A 7,141-nucleotide genomic window follows, 5' to 3' on the forward strand; every position below is an offset into this window, starting at 1 on the left:
CATGCTCTGCAATAAGAGAAGCCACCACAATGAGAAGCCCACACACCGCCAACGAAGAGTAGCCCCCCCTCGCCGCAACTAGAGAAAGCCCACGTGCAGCAACGAAGACCCAACTCGGCCAAAAAACAAGATCAATGCACTTCACTCGCTACTAGAAAGCATATCCAGGACAGTCACCCTTGCGCAAGTGATGAAGGAACAGATTGCAAAATGGCCACCAAAACAATTTAAAAAAAAGTTTTCAGGGTACCCACAGCTACCATTGAGAGGTATCTAAAATGAGGTTATTTCACACTAGGCTGACAAGATTCACAATAAGAAACAGATTTTGTCATGTACACAGTACATAAAATCACAGCAAAGGTTTTATGAAATACCCTTGAATGTGTAACACCCTTTGACATTTCCTTTTTCTCCCTCCTTAAACAATGACTGCAACCTACTAAATTCAGTTCATTACCCAGAGTATGAAAAACACAGATATAAAATAATAATTACTCTCTCTTAAAATCTAGATTGTGGTCAAAGTTCTCTGGAGCCCAAACCTATTCTCTCATTTTACACATGAGAAACTGAGACTTGAGAGGATATGCGACTGGTCCAAGGAAGGTACACAGCAGATGCAATGTGTCCAGCCCAGTTCCTTCCTTCTCTCCCTCTTGTGTGCACACACACGCATGTGCACACACACAACATGCACTGGCAGGCTCCACACTCCATGCAGTCTGCCTGTTTCAACCCTCACAATAACGATCTGCTCACCTGAAACGTATGCTTCCTCAAACACAGCGGAAAATGTTTCAAGTGTGAAATCCCCAAATTTATCTCACTTACATAAAACAATCTCAAAAGCCAATTCGCCAGCAAGCGTGTATGTTATTGCCTGGGATAGGACAACTGGGGACGTTAGTCACACACAAGGACACGGATATTACTAATTCCTGCTTCTAGAAATTACATAATACCAAGCCAACACCTTTCCCTGGCACTGCTTCCACAGTGTACCAGTGTCTCTTGGCATAACAGCAACTAGGAACAAATAAGCAGTTTCAGCCTTAAGGGGACACCAAGACAAGAGAAGTGACCACAGGCAAAGTGAGGCCTGGACGGCTATTCTAGAAACCCTTTATGCAGAGCAAAAGAAGCACCCTCTCACCAATCGAATATAATACAGGTCAGATACTCCCCTACCTTCCCCCAATCTGAATACAACACAGAGGCCAGACACCCCCAACCTGTTGTCTACTCAGTCAATGCTTATTCATACAAATCCCATTTTACACAGGAGGAAACTGAGGTTTAGGGAGATTATGTAACTTGCCTGAGGTCGAGGTCAAGGCCAGAAGGGAGTGGGCCTGGACTGATCCCTGACATGGACTCCACAGTTCTCAGTACACAGCTCCACCCAAGCCCAACCAACTCTGCTAGCCACAGCCCAGAGTCCTGCAACTTCCTACATTGAGCAGAACAGGCCAACACTTGTCAAGGAAAAGATCACAGAATACCCTACACCTAGGGTGAGCTTAAAAAGGCCTTTATTTGTAAGTATGTCACAGATCAAAAAGAAGAAATGGCATATTCATTTAGGTACTCTTAATTTGCAGTTAAATGCTCAGATTTAACAGTTTAACACAAACTAAAGGCATTCCACATGGACCTGGATACTGATGGCCCCTAGTAATGGTGACTGGCATCGACTGGTTCTTCTGGTCAACAGGCCCAAAGTCCACCAGCAAGAACTCAGCCTCCCAGCCAGACACTCCACTTTCCTGGCCCATCAACCAACTGCCTGCCTCCCTTCCAGGGAGTCCCTGACTTGTGATACAAACCTTCCTGCAGACCAGAATCCTTTCAACAAATCCAGATGTCAACACAATTTAATTTAGGGCCAAAAGAGGCAGGGAAGGTATGGAGAGATGCTACGCTTGTGCTCCGCAAAAACTTCCTCCATCAGCAACTCCCAATGACTGCTGCCTTTGTTCAGACAACCAGGTTTTAATAAAATAGTTAAGTTACATCTTAGGCCTGAGGATATACTGGACCACCTTCCCCTGATGGATCATTTCTCCAAACTCTGCAGCCAACAACATCCCAGAGTGGGCACCCCCAAAGCTTGCTGAATTTCCATTAATCCCATTACCACCACTTTTTTTTTTTTTTTTTTTTTGCGGTACGCGGGCCTCTCACCGTTGTGGCCTCTCACACCGCAGAGCACAGGCTCCGGACGCGCAGGCTCAGCGGCCATGGCTCACGGGCCCAGCCGCTCCGCGGCATGCGAGATCTTCCCGGACCAGGTCACGAACCCGCGTCCCCTGCATCGACAGGCGGACTCTCAACCACTGCGCCACCAGGGAAGCCCACCACCACTTTTAATCTCATTATCAGATAAACAAATCCTCACCTAGAAAAACCAACCCCTACTTTATATCACCTCCCCCATTGATCTCTACTCACAGCTCACTTGAAGGAAGACGCAACACACAGGGGGATCTGAAAGGCACCTGGCTGATCTTGATATCACCCGGTGACATGGTTTCCAGGCATGTCAGCTGGTCCACCTTCCTACCCTCAGCTGCTCTACTTTGTAATACCTGGCTACCTCTTCCCACTTCTATTCTTCACCCTGGATAATGACAGCAAATAAGTAGCTAACCTTGAGAAAGCACTGCCTCATTTTATCCTCAACTTAAAGATGGAGAAATGAAGTCTGGGGAAGGCTGAGTGACAGGCGAAGGTCACACAGCAGGCAGGAGGGCCAGGATTCCAATTGGGGTCTAACTGTGCCACACTGGTTGTATCAGCCTTTGGAGCAGGGCAGCAAAAATGAGACAGGACTGGACTGCCAAGAGGCTGTTCAAGCCCTCCATAGAGCACTCAAGTAACACTGGACTTCTATCACAGAGTCAGGAATTCTGCGACTTGATTTCAGGAAACAAAGTCCAACTCTGGGCAGGAGAGTAGAAAGGTCAAAGAGCGTAGAAAGGTCAAAGAGCAAGATCTCAGAGACACTTCTGCTTCTCAGAAGGCTTCAGAACACACTCAAAACCACATTTTGTTTTTAAACAGTTACTATTTGTGTGTGTGGGGGAACTGTTAAAAACCTCACCCTTATAAACAAGACACTGTCAAGCTTAGATTGGAGAAAGGGAAGTTCATGGGACTTTTCTAGAAAACTAATTTGTATCAACTTTCCAAAAACGCACACCCTTTGGTCTGGTGATTCCATTTCTAGATATGAAAAAAAGAGAAAACTTGAAAATCATGTCCAAAAATGGCAGCATTAAATTATGGTACATTCACGTAATAGAATTTTAGGCAACCATTTAAAATAGAGTATTTTGGAAATGTTCACAGTGTAATATTTTTTGAAAAAATAACAGCACAATCCAATTTTGTTACTCATGTAGAAAAAAAACTGGCACAAAAATGGGGTTAGGTAACAATTTTTAACAGTTAATATCACCTTAACACTGTATTTTCCAAATTTTAAAAAATGACCGTGCACTACTTTTGTTTAAGGAGAAAATCCCATAAAACCTCTTTTGCAAATGATGTGGATCAACCAGTGCTATTCCCCCTCAGGATTTGGTCAAGAACAGGACAGATGGCTGCTCTGCCCTATCTTTGACACTGGACTCACTCTCCATCTATTTCTTTAGAATGGAATACATCCCATGATTTATGCTGGGACATGTGGATGCAGTTTAATCAAGTTTAATCAGTTGTAGCCTGCTTGGACTGGAAAAAAAAAAAACCTAAGTGTTTTTAAAATTAACCTTTATAACAATGGTACGAGTTTGGGGTGCATCTTCCAGACTGTTTTCTGTGCCTCGCCAGCATTTCAAACTGTTCTCTAACAATGTACAATTTAAAAAACCAAATGGGGATCAAACCGTGCAGACTGTACTACATGTCAACATGCTGACATCCCTGCACTTCCATTTCCTCATTCTTTGAAATGGCTACACCACATTCCATTAAGCTTTTTTTTAACCCCTCCATCAAAGTACTAGAAAAATCACTGCAGTTAAAAAGTCATTGTGCATTCTCAAAAAGTTAAGTACCATGACCTAGCAATTCCACTCCTAGATATCCATCCAAGAGGAATTAATACAAATGTCCACACAAAAATGTGTACATGAATGTTCATAGCAGCACCATTCACAATACCCAAAAAAGTGGAAACCCAAATATCCATCAACTGAATAAATAAAATGTGACATATCCATCCACACAATGGAATATTACTTAGTTATAGGAGAAATGAAGTACTGATTCATGCTACAGCACAAACCTTAAAAACATTATGCCAAGTAAAAGGAGCCAGCCACAAAAGGTTATGTATCATATGATCCCTGAAATATCCAGAATAGGCAAATTTATAGAGACAGAGCGTAAATCGGTGGTTGCCAGGGATTGGGGGGATGGAACGTGACTGCTAATGAATAGGGATTTCTTTTTGGAGGGATGAAAATGTTCTAAAACTGGTTGTGGTGGTGGCTGCACCACTCTGAACATACTAAAAACCACTGATTTGTATGCTTTAAATTGGTGAACTATCATTTGTGAATTATATCTCAATAAGCCTGTTATAAAAACACTAAAAACAAAAAGATAAGATTTTACAATGTTAGTATAATACTCAAAACATAATGTATATTCAATAAATATTTGGAGAGAATGAATACGTTAAGAAAGAATATATGTACCACAGAAAATCACTGTGCAAATATCTTTTTGTCTTCCCTTATACATAGTAGAAGCTCAGGAACTAAGTGTTACAATGGATTGGCCAATCACATGAAATCAGAATATTAGAAAGGGCTCAATGTTTTTAAACAAAAAAAACAAAACCTTTTTACTGACAAAATGAGATCCACATTAAGAAATGCTACGCATACTTGTTTATCACCCACTTCAACTTCCTCTTAAAATACTTTTCCCAGGTCAGGACTGACCCACAGCCCAAACCCACTCACCACATTTCAAACTGCTAAGTGGGAGACACACAGCAGACAGTGCACAGAAGCAACTGCATGCCATGCTGCTTGGACTATTAGTAAGTTTACTGCAATTAGGGACCTTAACGTTACCTTAGTTAAAATTTACGTCTCCCGGGCTTCCTTGGTGGCACAGTGGTTAAGAATCCGCCTGCCAATGCAGGCGACAAGGGTTCGAGCCCTGGTCCGGGAAGATCCCACATGCCGCGGAGCAACTAAGCCCGTGCACCACAACTACTGAGCCTGTGCTCTAGAGCCCACGAGCCACAACTACTGAGCCTGCATGCCTAGAGCCCGTGCTCCGCAAGAGAAGCCACCGCAATGAGAAGCCCGCGCACCACAATGAAGAGTAGCCCCCGCTCGCCGCAACTAGAGAATGCCCACGCACAGCAACCAGTGCAGCCAAAAATAAATAAATAAAATAAAAACAAAAATTCACGTCTCCTGTAAGTCACTACTGACCAATTATGCCCACTGTTAATATTTTACTGATTTAAAAGGAATTACTTGCACTTGGTATCATGGGCATGTCAAATTCTTCCTAAATTATCTCTCCAGTTTATTCACCCAAGGAATATTTTAGCTGCTCTTCTAAGGTGCTGAGGATACACTAGAGAATAAAAATAGACAAAGCCAAGCAAACAAAACCCTGCCCTCAGAGAACTTACAGTCTAGTAAAAATAAAAATAATAATAATTTAAGGAAATCTTATTTTTTACAAACTCGTGTCTTATGAATTAAATAAAATGCCAGCACCACCAAAGAATCCCCACAATTCTCACCTTGCAAATGTTCAGTCTTTTCAAAACACTAAAAATCACAAAGATTTATTAAACATTAATAGAAACACTGAAACTGTTCTCAATAACAAGCTTTTCTCTCCTTTTTATAGATCTGCCAGGAACATAAAGACAAACGTGTCAACTTTACGATTTTATTCAAAATCAGAATTTGAAACATTTCACATCCACACAATCGTTACAGATGAGGACAGCGGGTTGTCAGAGCAGATTTAACAGCCCAGGGTCTTCAAATCATTGATACGAAATGGTTTTTACTATAAGTTAAAAAAAAAATAACCCTCCAATCTCCTTCCAGAATTCATAAATCTCAAGTCATTCAATAACCTGAATTGTGAAACATGAAAATACTGCATCCCCTCCACCTCCAAAAGCAAAAGTGTAACTTAGTACAAAGATCACAACAACTGGCTCAAAAAGGGAACTTTTGGAAACAAAGTCTAAATTCCTGTAAACAATTCAATAATTTAGTGGAAATTTTACAAAGTGGCCAATGATTCTCTTGCAATTCTTAGGTAATTTTTTTCCTCATCTCTATCCCAGGAAGGGAAGGTAACCATATAGACACCTGAGAACAGCCGACCCATCCTTAAAATGCAGCCACTTTCATGTTCTAACTTTCACCTGTAGGCAAAATTCCTTATCTTCAGCAATTGGCTAGGGCTGAATTCTAGCAAGATTCACACATGTGGGCTCATCTCCTCAGGTTAAGACCAACTAAAACCATCTTAAGAGACTAACTCACTCCACAGCTTGAGCCCTTAGATACTTTGTTTCCTACTAAGGTTATGGGGTAGGGCAGATAACAGGGGAGCAATGCGCTGTTTTAGATCAGGCTTTTCTCCATTTGGTCGAGGGAAATCATCGGAGAGGTTTATTTTCCCCAGGCTGAAAATTTGGGGGAGAAGGGGTTAGTTATCTACAATGCCTTGGGGGAAAGATAAATCCTATCCAAATTAAACCGAAAATAATGTTTTATCATATTACTGGCTAAGTCATAAAATAGACTGTGCCATCCAAAAGCTTCTCGAAACTGGTAACATATTCATAAATCCTCCTGGGTATCGCTTTCTTTACAACCTCCAAGGACTAAATTCCAAGAACTAACAATTTAAGGAACCTGACAGCCCCATTCATAAAAATCTCCCAAACATTATTACAGCACCAAAGAGCCACTGGCTTAGAGGTACACTGAGACGGTTTCTGTAAACACGAACAGGTAGGGCCCTCTCGAAGGTAAGCAAAGACACTTCAATTCTCATTCACTTCTCCAAGAGGTCACTTCTTGCATCCAGCACACATACAGAAAGTAACCCAAGGGCCAAGACCATACACCGCACG

General features: G+C 41.9%; 1 protein-coding gene across 4 annotated transcripts in view; it reads right to left on the bottom strand.

The window, feature by feature from the left end:
* The window catches only part of BRD4 (bromodomain containing 4), an 82,897-nt gene that overhangs the window by 74,468 nt on the left and 1,288 nt on the right, over nucleotides 1-7,141 (bottom strand). The gene's annotated exons all lie outside the window — the stretch shown is intronic.

The sequence above is a fragment of the Delphinapterus leucas genome, unplaced genomic scaffold, assembly GCF_059928025.1.
Source record: "Delphinapterus leucas isolate spDelLeu-1000000601 "Yukka" unplaced genomic scaffold, BTC_Dleu_Yukka2 spDelLeu_asBTCV2_sq25, whole genome shotgun sequence".
In the NCBI taxonomy this organism is placed as follows: domain Eukaryota; kingdom Metazoa; phylum Chordata; class Mammalia; order Artiodactyla; family Monodontidae; genus Delphinapterus; species Delphinapterus leucas.